The sequence below is a fragment of the Hipposideros armiger genome, unplaced genomic scaffold (assembly GCF_001890085.2).
Source record: "Hipposideros armiger isolate ML-2016 unplaced genomic scaffold, ASM189008v1 scaffold_737, whole genome shotgun sequence".
Lineage (NCBI taxonomy): Eukaryota > Metazoa > Chordata > Mammalia > Chiroptera > Hipposideridae > Hipposideros > Hipposideros armiger.
The window spans coordinates 419,372-435,497 of NW_017732087.1; the positions used below are offsets into that span (position 1 = coordinate 419,372).

Sequence of the window (16,126 nt, forward strand, 5' to 3'; positions counted from 1 at the left end):
TAGATATATAGTTTGCTAAAAATTTAAAACCTTCTGAGAAAAGAGATGAAATAGAGTAGATAGAGAAGATAGGCAGATTTTCGTATCAATGGATTCTCATGCAGTCGCAGCAAAAAAAAAAAAGGCAGGCAGCCAAAACACAGCCTGATCAAAGACTCAAGAATAAAAGGTACAATTACTTGCAAATCCACAGCTCTTAAATGTCCATTTCCTGAGGTTTGAAGCTTATTCTGTTCATCTTTCCTCATTGCTCTTTTTCTTCATGGTCATACCATATACTGGGTGGGGGTGCCAAAAAATGTACACACATTTTAAGAGATGTTATCTGTGTACAGTATTACTTTTCGAAGTTGAATTCAGTTATGGTAGCAATGTGTAGTATGACGTTCACTCAAAAGATGGCGTTAATCAAATGAATGCCAGCGTTATTCATTGTATTACAATTTTAATACAGTTTTCTCTTCTCTTAAAATGCATATACATTTTTTTTTGGCATCCTCTGTATTTCTACTCTCTGAATATGTTCTAACCCTCCTCCTGTTTGTTCTTCACTCCTTGAAGTTCTCTTTGCTTTGGGGTAAGAATAGAGTAAAAAAGCATGCACTTTGGAGTAAGATCTGACTTTGAATGCATACTCTTCTACTTACTAGCTGTCTGAGTTGAGCAATTTACCTAATCTCTCTCAACCTCAGTTTCCATATATGTAAAGTGATGGCTAAAATTAGCCTTTCAGAACTGGTGTAAGGTGGTTTTAATACATTGTAGCTGCTGCTGAAGCACTAATGGTTCTTCACTACTCATCTTAGTACAGTCACCCATGCATGATGCTTCAGTCAAAGACAGACTCATATGTAACAGTGGCCCCATAATATTATAATGGAGCTGAATTTCCTGTAAGAAATTGAAGGATATGTGGTTCAGGAGGAAGTTTTTCCTTCTCTGATGGGAACAATATCTGTGGGACTTGGCGATAGATTCCATGTGACTCACAGCACCTCAGGTTTTTTTTGTGGTTTTTAAAAAAGATTTTTATTGGAGAATTGGGGGATGGGAACAGCACTGGGGAATTGGGGGAAGGGGAACAGACAAGTTGCTGTCCTTTTGTTCTGCAATCTAGTTGTGGAGGACGTTGCTTCACTGGCCCAAGTTGGCACCATCCTTGCGCTTTTCCCAGGTGAGGCAGATCAGTTGCCGGCTTCTGGACGGCCACTCACTGCGGCTGCTAGCCGCTCATGCTGGCTGCTGGCTACACACGGTAGCCCATGGCAACCCACTGCAGCAGGGTCTACAGCCTATGCGGTTGCCAGCAACTCACGGCAGCCAGCTCCAGGTTGAGCTGTTGTTCAGCATCTTAGCTGTAGAGGGCAGTGTCACTGGCCCTCATATGTGGGATCCGAACCGGGGCCCTCTGGCGTTCCAGGTCAGCTCTTAACCAACGCGCCACTCGGCCAGCCCAGCACCTCAGTTTTGAGGGCACAGATTACATCTCCATCAGTCAGGCACTGACCTGTTTCAGCACAGAGGAGCCTGTCCCCCTAGTGTTACTTATTCACAAGGCGCTACAGTCCTCCCAGATCTACCCCGATGGTCTTCCGAGTGCACTGCTGTAAGTTCTTTGTTGAGGATCTCAGATCCTGTACAAGGACACAGGTCCACAGGAGCTCCCTTAACAAGAATTAAGTGCCACTGACACTTTAGTAAAATCTTTCTGTGGTAGTGTGGAGTCAGCCTGCCCCTATACTTTGGAAATATTTTCAGGTTGTGATGATGTAAAGCCTAGATACGTTTCATTTTTTCAATCCGTTCAATGACAGAGAGAGAGACCTTTGTGCCTGATAGGATCAATGGAACCAAAAACAAACTTCCAAAGTCAAAATATGGAGTCCATAGTTCTACACCCTCTCCATGTTAAATGCCCTCTTTTTTTTTTATGAATACCACAAAGTTCCCTAATCTGACCACTGTTCCAACACAAATAGCCAAAACCACATTGCCATGACAATCCCCCACGTTCCTTTATCTCTCCATCTTGATTTCTTCCTACTGCTCCTCAGCTCACCTTGTACTGTCTCCTGACAGGCACTGTTACGGTGATCTATACCTTACCCAGCCAGTTTCTCCTTGCTGTTTCCAATCAATCCAGCCCACATCCCTGTCCATGGAGCAGCATTGACAGCTTCGATGTTCTATTTCTAAGCCTGTCAGAAGGAATTGGCGGGGGTTGTGTGGGGGACTTTGTGGACAGTGTTATACAGTCTACAGCAGCAGACAGTAATGCCCTAGGCCTTCACATTCACTTGCCACTCCTTCACTGACACCTAACAATGCATTTCTCAGAACGTATCCCACTCATGGAGCGCCACAATCAGATTCATTTTTCCTAGCCCTTTCTCCTGCTCTCAAGAAGTATTTCCAAGGGCATTCTACTGACTGAACATCATGTGTACTTTTAACGGATTTCTTTGAAAGTCCTTCATTTCCTCCACATGCCCATCCCCACGTTGCCAGAGATTTCAGCCTCCCTTCTCTCCTACCAAGGCAGCCGCTCCCTACCAAAGCCTCTTTGCCCACACTGGAACATAAGCTCTCCAGGGCAGGAAACTTGTCTTTCTACATATTTGTCAAGTATCATGTACATTTAGAAAGCTAAATAAATAACAAATATTACATAGTCAGCATGAATGCGTCCAATGAATACCTGGGGTATTATCCCTTGGCTCTAATTACACCATTAGATGTATAAACAGAGGGCTGGCTACAAAATAATAAAATTATGTTTTGGCTACTCGACATCAGTACTAGGCTGTGAACATGGAGGGCTGGCTACAAAATAATAAAACTATGTTTTGGCTGCTCTACATGAGTACTAGGCTGTCAACGTGCATGGTGTTCCTGTCCTCCATCCTTAAGGAGCAGGGCCTCATCAATCACTCACAACAAGGACCATACGAAAGGGCTAGGCATAGCTCGAAGACTAGCCCATCTATGAGGCATATAGACTGGTGGTTCCCAGAGGGGAAGGGGGTTGGGGTGGGCGGAAAGGGGAGAGGGAATCGGCTGGATGGTGACGGACGGATGGAAACAACCTTTGGTGGTGAGCACAATGTAGTCTATATAGATGTCGAATTACAGGACTTTACACCTGAAACTTATATCATGTTATAAAAAAAATGCTACCTCAATAAAATTTCTTTAATTAAGGAAAGACTAGCCCAGTACTGTTTTCCTTCTCCTGCAACATCAATCACAGCCAAGCTGCTGAAGCCTCTCGGGTGCGAGTCCTCGGCTGGGGGTGTAGGTTGTGCTGCTCAGCCCCTTCCTTAACCTGTGTGCACGTTGTTCCCTGACTACTGTGTGGCTCTGGCTCTGCCTCCTTAACTCATCTCTAGACTCCTAGAAAGTGCCTTTTCCTTCTTTTTTATTTCCTCACAATACTGAGCACTTATCTGTGCTCAAGAATGACATGTTTTGACTTGAAAAGCCACAAAAACTGATAATCCCTGCCTGTAAGGTTTTGACTAATTTCTCATTTCTTTGTGGAAGTGCCTTCATATTGTGTATATAAAATATTTCCAACATACAGAAAAGAACCAGAAGACACTATGATACTTACGTACCCAGCAACATTTAAACCAATGGTAATATTTTGCCGTACTTTCATTAACCCTCTCTTTCGTGTTTGCATGTTGGAAACACAGAGAAAATCATCCCCATTCTCCCTCCGTTCCTCCAGATAAGCTATCTTTCAGCTGATCCAGTTAATTCACATCTCAGGTTTTTGACTACTATATCTGTAATTATCTATGAACTACGTGTTACTGTTCTGTGTGTTTTGGTGTATTGTATGTATGCTGCTGAACCCTGCCTTTTTCACATGAGAGTCTATTTTCGAGACTCATCCATGTTGATATTTGTAAATCTAATTCTTTGAGTTTAGCTCCTGAACAGCCGTCCTTGGGTTTATTGCCGCATTCTTCTTCGGAGGGGAAGTTTGACCACTCACACCTTTCCACTGTTCTAATCAGGGCGGCAGTGAACACTCGTAAACATTGCTCCGGGGGCGTATATTTCTCCAGACAGTTTGGTGGGTAACAGCTTATGCTCTGAGGCCCAATGGCCCACTCCAAATCCAAGTTCCACCACAAAGTCACGACTGTGTGACCTCAGGTGTGTTATTTAACTTCTCTGTGCCTCAGTTTCCTCTTCAGTAAAATCAGGCTAACCCCCTTCAAAAGACTAAAGCAGTGAAAAAAATAAAAATCTTATACAAAGTAAGCACTCAGTATATGACCGCAGTTGTAACGATTGGGACAGACACGTAGTAAGAGGTTCTGAGCATCTTTGACTTTCCTGAGTATTGCCAAACTGATTTCCAGTTGGTTGTAGCAATTTACACTCTCGCCAGCACTCTATGACCCTTTGTCCTCCACATCCTCACCAGGAACTGGGCATTAGCAGCAGGGCCTTCTAATCCTTTCCAAGGCAAGTTGATGGAAGAATGAGATGAGAGAAGGGGAGGATAGGTGTGCTGCTGATGAGTAATCAGAAAGATTAGGTGACCCGCAGGAGGAAAAGGAGGTTTGGGAAAGTGAGAGAAAGTGCCTTCTTTTAGATGGGAAGTAAAAAATCATGTGGAGTCAGATTCAGTGGAAACTTTAGAGATTGACAGAAAATAAGGAGGCATGGTACTAAGAAAAAATGTTAACAGAGAGGAGGTATAAGGTGAATGGAGGCGAAAACGGAATACACAGGCCTTTGAGAATCTGTTGGTGACTTCTTAGAGAGGGTCTGAGCTCTCTTGGGTGATGTAAATAGGGACAGAGACTCTTTTTGAGAAGGGACAGGGAAGACAGAGAGTAGCAAAATGTCTGGGTTTGTAGAGTAACCAAGGTGAGGAGATGAAGTTTCAGGGAAAGAGGTCAATTGCAAGTGTTATTTTTTCTGGAGCCCAGTGGACCAGAGTCACCTATGTGATACAGTGTCAGCGTCCGCAGCATCTCTGTGATTTGTTTGCTCCACTCAATTTCTGGAGGATCTGTCCCCCATATCCTGATTCTGTCACACCTGTGTGACTGCAGTGGCTGTCAAAGGTGTGCCAAACCAGACTGGCAATGCAAGTATCATTTTTTTTTTTTTTTTAGATTTTATTGGGGAATTGGGGGAGGGGAACAGTGTTGGGAAATTGGGGAAGGGAACCAGCCAAGTGGTTGTCCTTCAGTCTTAGTTGTGGAGGGCGCCAGTCGCCATCTGGCTTCTTGTTGGCAACTCATGGCCTCTAAGCTCAAAGTGCTGTGTTCAATCTTAGTTGCGGGTGGGTGTAACCACCATCCCATGGGGGAGTCGAACCGGCAGCCTTGTTGTTAAGAGCGCATGCTCTATCCACTGAGCCACCCAGGCAACAGCTCAGCTCACGATGCCGAGTTCAGTCTTAGTTGCAGGCAGGCATAGCCCACCATTGAACAGGCAATCTTGTTATTATACCAGCTGAGTCATCCTGCCACTTGTTGGCAGCTCAGCGGCAGCTCAGCTCGGGCGCAGCGTCACTGGCTCATGTGGGAATCAAACTGGTGGCCCTGTTGCTCAGAGCTCGTGCTCTTAAGCCAACTCTTAACCAACTGAGCCACTTGGCCGGCCCTCATTCCTATTTTATAAATATAAGAACTAAGGCTCAGACAGAGTCACTAACTTGATTAAGACTGTACATCTTGAAAACAGTGAAACTGAGACCATGGGTATTCTGATGAAATTTAGGGTTCTTTGCATCAAAAAGAATTGAGTGTTATCTTAAAACTTTTGTTCTCAAAACATTAAGAGCATCCCATTTTGTCCCAAGACAATCACAACTCCTCTGGTTGACTTTCAAGGCCTCCATTAGCTGGATCTCATTTTTCTCTCTCAATCCTATTTACCAACACACTCTTAGTACCCTCTCACCTCATCCCTACAAAGCACGCTTTGGCTGATTTGGGAGTTCACCAAGTTCATTTCCACTTCTGGGCCTTTGTTTACGCCGTTCCCCTTTCTTAGAGAGACTGCCCTCCTTTCTCTGTCATCTCTCTAGGTCCTGGTCAAGTCCTATACATTCTGTGATCCCTTCAGTGCACTCTCTAAACAACCATATTGGCTGTTTCATCATGAAATATGACTCTATTGTACATTCTCTTAAATTGTCCTCAAATCGTTACCCTACTCAACAGAATGCAGAGCAATTTGCTGTAGGCATTTGTTTGCTTGCTTTGTAGTTTCTTATCAACTACTTGTTATGTAGGGATTTTTCAATTACCCTTAGCCTTACACTGAACATGCATCAAGCCCTCCATAAATTCTTAGTAACTAATGGAATATGGAAGAATCAGAATTAATAGGAAATACAAAGTATGAAGACTTGGAAGTTATAAAATCAGTAGTCAAGATGAAACTCTATTAGGCATGATAGAAAATCTAAGTGACAAAATTGTAAGGCAAACTTGGTTAAAAAGATACAAAGACAGAGATGAGCATCAGACTGAACCATAGCTTTTTCTGTTCCTTCTATGATGGCTCTGGCATTCTGGTATTCCGCAAAACAAGGGAAGTGACTTGTAATGACTACTTAACAGTCTTGCCCAGGCTCAGAAATAATCAGTTTTATCTGCAAATGATGATCACATTGTATACTTATGCAGCCAAAGTTTTATTCAGCATTTTATGAAATGAGGCAAAAGATTTTATGCATATTCAGTTTTCCAAATTGAATGAGCATATTGCTGGTGGAGAGATATCAAGAAGGTCATGACCTCTGCCATGAGAGAGCTGAAAGTATGTGTAGTTAGGGGAAAGTATTCATATCTATGCACAAGTAAATAGGTCCTTTGCAGAGCAACATGTGAACAAATGCAAGTTCATATAACACTGTGTGTACTTCTAGCTTGTGGTGATAGAAAGGAATAATAAGGAATAAAAAGAATTAGGTGGAAAAATTTCCAAAAAAAGTAAAAAAAACAATGGACTTAATTTCATGAAGAAGGGGGAAAACATTCTAGTGTGTGCAAAGTCATGGAAGTGGAAGCCAACAGCTTATCATGTTGTACCTGGTAGAGTATATGTTGTTAGTAGTAGTAGTATTAATATTCTCATTTGATAATAGGAGATTGCTGGGAATTTAAATTAATTTTCCCTACATCATTCAGTGCGTTACTGGCACAGCTAAAACAAGTGATATTTGGGGAACAGTTTCTATCATGAAACACTGCGAGTACTCCTAGGTACTTCTTGGACAACAATGAATAGAAACTAAAATATATTCTTAAAATGCTTGCTTCACAAATATTACAAATGACAGGACAAGGAGCCTTCTTATTTCCCTAGAGCAGGAAATCAGAAAGTATTTTTTAAAAAATCATTAGCAATATTTCCTGAGGGTGAATATAGACTTCCGGCCTGTGCCAGAATTCCACATTACTACCAGAATTCAAAGATAAAGGGTGTGTTTAGCCCACACCCTGCATTTTTGGGAACACAAGCCCTGACATTATGTAACGTCTACTGAGAAGGATAACATGGCTCTTCTCTTAATGGGAGAGCTTTTATATATATATATATATATATATATATACATATATATATATACACACACACACACACACACACATTTTAAGAAAGGAAAAAACTGTATTAAAATTGTAATACTCAATATATACCGATAACAAAAGATGAATACAAGTCACGTTTAACTTCTGCAATGACAAGAGGTGCTCAAAGTGGTTACCATCAGCATCCAGACACTTCTGATTATGGCGAGCTACCGCTTGAGCATAGATAGCATCTCTTAAAATGTATACACATGACTTGTATTCCTCTTTTTTTATCGGTATATATTGAGTATTACAATTAATACAGTTTTTTCCTTTCTTAAAATGTGTATACATTTTTTTTTTGGCACCCTCAGTATATTCGTTAAATGCACTTTGTCCATTAACCACACTGACAGATTATCACTCAGATTAGCACACATCTATTTATGTCTGTCTGGTCCTGTAAATGGTAGCAGTTACATAAGACAAAAAAATACTCTTGGAATGACCAGTACATTTGTCTCAATCATCTACAGAGCCATAAAATAGGAAGGGTCCAGAATAGAGGAGTAGCTGGTTTTAAATACGATACAATTTTCCTCCTTCGACCACTGCGAAGAGCCTAGCACACTGCTGTATAGTGTGGGCCTTTGTTGAGGCTTATATTTCCCACCTGTATTTCTTTTTCTTTTTCCAGCAACAGTCTGTCTTTGTGCCAACTCCTAAATAACCATAAATTTTGTTCTTATAAACCTTAATGAATGCTTGGCCAAGATGCTGTAACTATTGGCTTCTACATTGGAGCATAAATGGAAAGGGGAAAAAAAAAAGTGTGCACTGTGAAAAACTGGATAAAATGGAAAAAAGATCACAGCAAACCCAAAGTCGCAATTTGCCTTTAATGTGAAGGAGGCCTTGTTTTCACGGTGTGGCAGCTTTCAGGGGTTTTAATCTCAAAGTGGCTGATCAATTTAAGGTAAGTGGCAGGCATTTGGCCTGGTTCCCAGGCTTGGCTTTTGCTGCTCTGAGAAAAGAAAGGATTCAGTCAGACACACAGACAACAGGCATCATCAGCGGCTCCCACATTCCAAGCATTTTAACACAGATTAGGTTGGCATGATTCTACTGTTTACTGAAATCTCCTAGGTGTTGCCTTTTTCCTTCTCCTTGCCCTGGTTATCCAAGATGGTTTTCTCAGGTCAGGACCTTCATATGCCAAATAGCTCGCAGAGCTGGGAAGGGAAAAAGAAGAGCATGGGTCAAGACTTCTGATTAAAACGCTATTTCACTTGCTCGCTACAAAATCTGAGACTTCAGACAGCAGGTAATTGAGCACTGAACTTTTTGCCTTAGGCATACATTGAGACAGGAACTGTTTTACATGCATTCCTGGGGGGTGGGGGTGGGAAACAAAGATAATTTCTTTAACAAGGACAAACTTAAATCAGCTAGAAATGCCCAACAGATTAATGGGGTGATTTGTAGTTATTTTCTCTCCAGATTTTCTAAGTATGAGCCTTACACATATGTTTAGCAATATTGCAACCAACATAGTCCATTTTTTAATTAACATTTTCACATTGAATAGTCTCTATTTTTTCAAAATAGTTAATATTAAATGGGCTCCACAGGTCCCTTACCACTATCTCATTTTCTTAGCAAAAGTGAATTTTCTTAATCTGTTTGACCTATAATCTAAGTTAAATAAAATATATATTCAGTTGATTAGACCCCCAAAAATCTGTAATTTATCTCTCTTGTGTTTTTGGCTGTATCATGCTTTATGGAAATTTTGTATTTTTAAATATATTTTCATAGTTTTAAAATATACTTTGTCTTATTTTAATATAGTCAGGTCAATCCTTTAATCATCTTCATGGCAGAGTTCCTCATGATTTTTTTCCTCTCTAAAAATTTTATCAAAATAAATAACGAATATGGATTTTTTTTAAAATTAAACTTTTCAAAAGCAATGTCAAATTATACTCATTATTCCCAAACATGATATAACGCTTCATAAATTTGCATTGACATATTTCTTCCAAATCTAACATTGTTGCAATCGAGTAATTCATATTTAAAATATGCATTATTGTCTGTGTTAGCTTAAAAACTAACACATTTATATGCATTTATTTTAATTTCAGTTGCTATATATGCAAGTGTGCTTTCTAAAAAAATAATATATGACTCCTCATTGATTAAAGAGAAAAAGGAAACAAATGAGAAGCAGATAGCAGCCATTCTGCTAGTGCTGGATTTGCCTTGTCGACCTGTGGTGCCTGGAACGGCAGCAGCCATTCTGCAACCATGATCAGAGTTTATCCAAGACACCAACCTTGCAGGTGGAGGATGGCAGACAGGGAAGATGAAAAGAACATGGTCCTCACTGAGCCACAGAACCAACATTCGTGGGACCACCCTACTTGGGACTTCTTATATGAGACAATAGATTCCCTTTACTCACTCAACAGTATTTATTGAGCAGCTAGGTGCCCTGTTCAAGGTGCCTGGAATATCTCAGTGAACAAAATACTACAATGTCCTTGTAGAACTAACATTCTAGCTGAGAGCGATAATAAACTAAAAACACATATAAAAAAGTTCTGCAGTATGTTAGGAAGTAGTAAGTGGGGAAAATGTAAAAGTAGAGCTTGGTAAAAAGGATCAGGAGTATTGGGATCAGGGGAGAGGTTTTTGTGTTGAATAAAGTGAGGGTTGGTCAGCCTCACTGAGGAGGTGAAATTTGAACAAACACTGAGAGGAAATGAAGAGTTACTCTTTAAGCCAGTAGGAGGTCGGTTTGAGTTTTGTTTTTGTTTTTGTTTTCTTATTGTTGAAAATCCTCTAAATGAGAGAGAAAGGTGGAGAGTGAGAGAGAGAGAGAGAGATTTGGAACATATCAGATGCCATTTCCACTTTGGTTCTTTCTAATTTCCAGAATGGCTAAAATTAAAAAGGTTTAAAATAACAAGTGTTGTGAGAAGTTCATACAATGCTGTGGGAGTATAAGTTGGTATAACTACTTTGGAAATTTTGTTGCCAATAAAGTTAAGCGTATGCCCACCCTATGACTCAGCAATTCAACCCTGAGATGTAAATGCAAAAGAAATGCATACATATGTGTACAAAAAGATAGTTACAAGAATATTCTTAGTACATTATTCTTAATAGCACCAAACTAAAAGCAACCCAAATGTCCAGTTACAATAAAATGGATAAATAAATTGTGGTATATATGCATAATGGGCCACTATACCACAATGAAGAAAACTAGTTCTGTGTGTAACAACATGGATGAATCTCAAATATATAACATTTAGCAACAAAAACAAGTACTTACTATATAATCTTATTTACATAAAGTTCAAAAACTTTATTTATGGTAAGAGAAATGTGTGTAGCAGTTACCTTTGGAGAAGAAAAACACAATGTAGACCTCTGTAGTGTTGGTAATATTCGGTATCTTGCTTTGTATGATAATCAAGCTGTACACTTAAGATGTATGCCCTTTTCAGTCCCTATGTTAAATTTAAATTTAATAAGTAAAACAAAAGATATGTGGTTGCCTAAATCAACCAACCATAAATTAAAGCCATGAGTCATCATAATAAAGAGGGAATCATTTCTTGTACATAACCATTCTGGTGGAGTCGCTATACTTGAATCTTGAAACAAAGATATAATGACTTCTAATTTCTAGGACTCCAAGCTATATCATTCCTTATTCTAAGATAAGTGGTGAGGACCTCCTTCTCTACCAAGATTCACTCTGACTACAGACAGTACGATGTTCTTCCTGTGCCTGACAAATTATTAATAATAACAGCTAATATTTTAGGGATCCTTACTATGTGCCAGCGCCATACTGAGTACTTGCATGCATTAACATATTTAAGTCCCACCAACCCTAAAAGATAAATATTACTGAGCTACTGTACATATGAGAAAATAGGTGAGAAAACTTAATATTTCCAAGGTCATTGTATCAGTCAATATCCTTAGTTACATGCAAAAGAAACCAAAAGTTTGGTTTAAGCAAAAAAGAATGTATTAAAGGGTCATTGTATAATTCCCAGAATTGCCAGCATGGCCAGGTTGAGGACTCTTCAGTCATGAACAATACCCAAATCAAGTCATAGAAAGCTAATACCCAGCACTGGACAGACAGTGTGACCCATCCTGCCACTCTGCCAGCCCTGGAACTTGCACGGATGACTCTCAGTTCCCATTGCACCAATCCTGTTAAGGGCACACGATTCATGCTGTGAGGCAAAAAACAATGCTATGTGCACATTTCTAAAATTACAAGTCTGGGGGTGACAAGTACGGATTTGAACTCTGTTATCTTGGCAGCAACCCAGGGACTCAACTACTGTGCTAGGCTGAATCCAAGCACATGATGTTACTTTTAAGGACCAGGGGAGGCAAGCAAGTATTAAAACACCCGACAACACTTCATGCCGCCAAATCATGTAGATCAGAAATCTTCAACAGTTGGTCGTTTGGCTAATTTAGAAAACAATAAAACTACTCCTATGCGAACTGGGCTTCTGAAATTACCAAGTGCTTTAGTGAAGGCAGAAGAGAGGACCTGGTATGACAGCCATCACTGCACCATGTGGCTGCATGCTGACTCACATTAGTGGTGGAGAAGGGGGGGCCAAGTCTGAATCACCAAGACCACATCCTGCCCCTCCCTCTTTTTTTTCCCCTTGGAAGCTGCCCATCAATCTTCTTGAGATCTCCACCCAAAGTATGGGGCTCAGGTATTTGCAGCAAATGTCTGTGAACCTCAGAAGTCCCATTTTCCAGGAACATTTGGCCCTGGTTCTTTCAGTGGCGTCTATGTGTGAAGTTGACTATGACTAATGTGAAACTGATAGTCTGTGCATGAAGACTTAGCTCAATTTGGGTCGTTTATTTATTTTTCACTATGTTTTGGTGGGCACAAACTAACATCCAACATCACGTATATTTGCCTTTAACCAACTTTTTTCGCTTATTTAAACTGAAAGAAAATTCTTAACCTAAACACAATGTCAGCTAGATAATAACTTGGGGAAAATGTGTTCTGAGAATTGTGTCATAGACACATATTCATTACAGCCAAAGACTAAGCAGTCATTTCATCCTGCTCTGATTCATCTTAGAAAAAAAGCGTGGTAGGCAATTCAAAATCCTTCACCATTTACTTTCAAATAAAGAGTAAGAAGAAAGGTCAATTTTTTTTCTTTTGGTAAAGGCAATTTAGTAAAATTAGAATCTGTTGGGGCTTGTTTTGTTTTGTTTTGTTTGAGGTATTTTTGGTTTGCACTGAAGACACTAGTGGGAGTTAGGATTACAAAGCCTGAAGTAGTCAGTATATGGAGGAATTGAAAGTTCTGACTGAGGCGTCTGAACATTATTCTGTAGGCCGGGAGTAATTTATAAAGATTTAAAAAATCTGATTTACTTTTAATGATTTTTAAGTCAAATAAAACAAACAGAAAAGCATGCAAATCATACGTAAATTTTATTTACAAAATGATAATACAAAATTTGTGTAACCACCATATGTGACGGGATGGACGTAGTAGCTAGTAATATGATGCTAACCATTGTGCAGTTTATAAATGTATGAAAATTAATAAACAGAAACCTCATTTAACATGGAGTCAAGAGACCAGAAGAGAAAACTCTCATGCACATGTCACTCAATGCACATTATTGACCCCAACAGGAAGAGATGTACCTTGCATCTTCATTTCCAACAGGAAATGATACTACATTACAGTCTCAGCAAGAGGAAAGAAAGATTCCTCCTTGCCCAGTAACAGCTCAGCAAATGGGAGACTACCGTAATTCAGCCAATGAAAAGTCACTATACTTCGATCTTTCAGTTTCCTCCAATGAACTCTTCATTTATCAGAGTTCCTCCCAAGTCCATAAAAGAGTGTTCCTCACTTTTCTTTCTCTGGACTTGCAGGTGGTTTGCCATTAGATCCCATGACCTGAATTGCAATTCTTTGTTGTACCCGAATAAGCCATTTTGCTGAAGAAATATCAGGCTATTTGTTAAAGATCAACAAATGTATCAAATCAACACATTGTACACCTTAAACTTACACAATGTTGTATGTCAATTGTATCTCCACAAAGCTAGGGATAAAAAGAGAAATAGAAGACTTCTGGCAGTTTAGAAAGTTCCCCAGTTTCATTTTTTTAAAGTATGAGGATAGAGATAAAGCATAAAACATGTATGTTTAGTTTAACAGGTCAGAAAGTCTAAGATCAACAGTATCCCAGGAGTCTCCTGAATTCATCTCCCAATCACAACAACCTTCCTCTTCCATCTACAGTAATCACTACCCTAACATTTGGAATACTCATTTCTTTCCTTGCTTTTCTTTATGGTTTTACCACCTATGTATGCATCCCTAAATAAGGTAGCTTAGTTTTGCCATTTTTGAACTTTGTTTTAATGGAATCATACTTTATATTTTCTTTGGTTTTTACTTCTTTTACCCAACAATATTTTTTGAGAGTCTGCCATGTTGGTGTTTGTAATTAATAGTCCATTTTCTTTCTTTATTGTAAATATTCCATTGCATGAATATATTACAAATTGTTTATTCATGCTATAGTTGTTAGACATTGGGTTGTTTCCAGCATAGGGCTGTTACAAACAATGGCATACATGTGTATGGCATACAGAGGTATGTTTGTGTGTATAGGAGATAAAGAGAGGGAGAGAATTTGAAAGATCTATCTAGCAGCAGTAGTATGCCAGATGAACTCAGGTAGGAAGAGAAGCATCAGGGAATTTAGTTGGGAGACTCAACCATACAAGATTAAACATTGAAATCTGGCTATTAACAAATGGAGTAAGAGAGGATAGATTTCTAGTAGTAGTTCACAGGTGAAAGGTATGCTCAATTACAATGTTGATAGACACTGCTAAATTTCCTTTTTAAAAGGTTTTATCAATGAACACTCTTACCAAAGGATTTGTGTATGAATGATAATATCCATTCCTCTGTATTTTTGCCAACCTTTGATATTATTCATCATTGTAATTGTTTACCAAAATTACCAGGAAAAAAATAACTATCATTTTAAATTCTATTTTCTTAATTACTAATGAGATTGAGCATTTTCTTACATTTTTTTCATCAGACTATTGTATTTTATGTATGAATTGCCTTTCATAACTTTGTCCAGTTTCTAATTAGCTGTTTCTTGTCTTTGTTGATTTGCGGGATCTCAATAAATTTTTATTATTAATCCCTTTATTACCTATACAGTCATTTCCTGTATTATGATCTTTGGCCAATGATAGTCCACATATACAAATGTGGTCCCATAAGATAAAAGTAATGAAAAATTCCTAACACCTTGTGATGTAACAGCCTTTGTAAGATCAGAGTGCAATGTATTACTCACGTGTTTGTGGTGATGTTGTTGTAAACAAACCTACTGCACTGCCAGTCATATAAAACTATAGCACATACAATTACATACAGTACGTAATACTTGATAATGATGATACACGACTGTTACTGATTATGTATTTAGTATATAGTCATGTGCCACTTAATGACAGGGATATGTTCTGAGAAATGTGTTAGGCAATTTCACCATTCTGTGGACATCACAGAGTGCACTTACACAAACCTAGATGGTATAGCCTACCACACACCTAGGCTACATAGTATAGCCTACTGCTCCTGGGCTCAAGCCTGTGCAGCATGTTACTGTACAAAACAATACGAGATTAACTCAAGCACAAGAGAAAATGATGCAATTAAGAGAGGCGGTACACAAGATGTGTGAGGCTGCTGCTGGAGTAACATGGCATACTGATTTACAGCAAACTTTTCTTTCATAAGCGGAAAGAGTGTACTCTAAAATAATGATAAAAGGTCCTTCCTTCACGCCTCTTTACCATTCCTTCCCCACCTAGAGGTACCCATTGTCAATAAGTTGGGGGTGTATTTGTCAAGCTTAATTTTCATATACAAAATAATTGTGTGTGTGTGTGTGTGTGTTATGTGTGCACATGTGTAAAAGTCTACAAAGAGGGCCGGAAGAATACACCCCAATTTAATAAGGGATTGTGGGGAACAGAGGGTAGAGAGAAGTAAAAGAGAACTTTCAGGGCTTTTGTACTTCTGATTGTCTAAATCTTATATAATGGGAGTCTATTTGTATTTAATTTGGGTGATTGTTTTTACCATTTAACCATTTTTAAGTGTACAAGTTCAGTGATATTAAATACATGGGGTGATATATTTTGGAGGCCAAAAAAAAGCCAGCTGTACAAAAATTAACAATGACTCTAAGATTTAGAATTTGGGTGACTAAGTGATAATGATTTCATTGAGTTAAATAAAGATACCAAAAGCAAGACAGTTTATTACAGCATTACAAACTCCAAAGCCTTTAGGGGCCTGGCTTAAGAGCAGAAGAGAAGATAACAGGAAGGTTGCATGTAGTGTCTGCCTATAGAGTACACAATTGGCCTAAAATTCAAAAGTCTGTGGACCAAATGTAACATACCTACAGGCCAAATTTGGCTTGTGTATCACCCT

General features: G+C 39.1%; 1 protein-coding gene across 1 annotated transcript in view; it reads right to left on the minus strand.

Annotated features, from left to right (window-relative positions):
* Window positions 1–8,433: 8,433 nt before the first annotated feature.
* Window positions 8,434–16,126, minus strand: part of LOC109373594 (uncharacterized) — a 138,191-nt gene continuing 130,498 nt past the window's right edge. Inside the window, exon 4 of the mRNA XM_019627595.1 lies at window positions 8,434–8,785. The gene's annotated coding sequence lies outside the window, so the exon portion shown is untranslated. The remainder of the gene's footprint in view (window positions 8,786–16,126) is intronic.